We start from the raw sequence: 1,204 nt of genomic DNA, 5'->3' as shown, positions 1-1,204 counted from the left end.
ACACCTGGAGTATTGTGTACAGTTTTGGTCTCCTAACTTGAGGAAGGACATTCTTGCTATTGAGGGAGTGCAGCAAAGGTTCACCAGACTGATTCCCTGGATGGCAGGACTGACATATCAAGAAAGACTGGATCAACTGGGCTTGTATTCACTGGAGTTCAGAAGAATGAGAGGGGATCTCATCGAAATGTTTAAAATTCTGACGGGTTTGGAGAGGTTAGATGCAGGAAGAATGTTCCCAATGTTGGGTAAGTCCAGAACCAGGGGTCACAGTCTAAGGATAAGGGGTAAGCCATTTAGGACTGAGATGAGGAGAAACTTCTTCACCCAGAGAGTGGTGAACCTGTGAAATTGAGGCCAATTCACTAAATATATTCAAAAAGGAGTTAGATGTAGTCCTTACTACTAGGGGGATCAAGTGGTATGGCGAGAGATCAGGAATGGGGTACTGAAGTTGCATGTTCAGCCATGAACTCATTGAATGGCGGTGCAGGCTTGAAGGGCCGAATGGCTTACTCCTGCACCTATTTTCTATGTTTTCTATGTTTCCACAGCTCTCTGAGGCAGCAAATTCCACAGATCCACAACCCTCAGAGAAGAAATTTCTCCTCATCTCAGTTTTAAATGGGTGGCCCCTTATTCTAAGATTATGCCCCCTATTTCTAGTCTCCCCTATCAGTGGAAACATCCTCTCTGCATCCACCTTGTCAAGTTCCCTCATAATCTTATACATTTCGATAAGATCACCTCTCATTCTTTTGAATTCCAATGAATAGAGGCCCAACCTACTCGACCTTTTCTAGTCAACCCCCTCATCCCTGGAATCAACCCAGTGAACCTTCTCTGAACTGCCTCCAAAGCAAGTATATCCTTTCGTAAATATGGAAACCAAAACTGCATGCAGTATTCCAGGTATGGCCTCACCAATACCCTGTACAACTGTAGCAAGACTTCCCTGCTTTCATACTCCATCCCCTTTGCAATAAAGGCCAAGATTCCATTGGCCTTCCTGATCACTTGCTGTACCTGCATACTATCCTTTTGTGTTTCATGCACAAGTACCCCCAGGTCCAGCTGTACTGCAGCACTTTGCAATTTTTCTCCATTTAAATAATAACATGCTCATTGATTTTATTTCTGCCAAAGTGTATAACCTCACACTTTCCAACATTATTCTCCATCTGCCAAATAATTGCCCATTCAC

The sequence above is a fragment of the Pristiophorus japonicus genome, chromosome 20 (assembly GCF_044704955.1).
Source record: "Pristiophorus japonicus isolate sPriJap1 chromosome 20, sPriJap1.hap1, whole genome shotgun sequence".
NCBI lineage: Eukaryota > Metazoa > Chordata > Chondrichthyes > Pristiophoridae > Pristiophorus > Pristiophorus japonicus.
Note: the sequence above shows the minus strand (reverse complement) of the source record.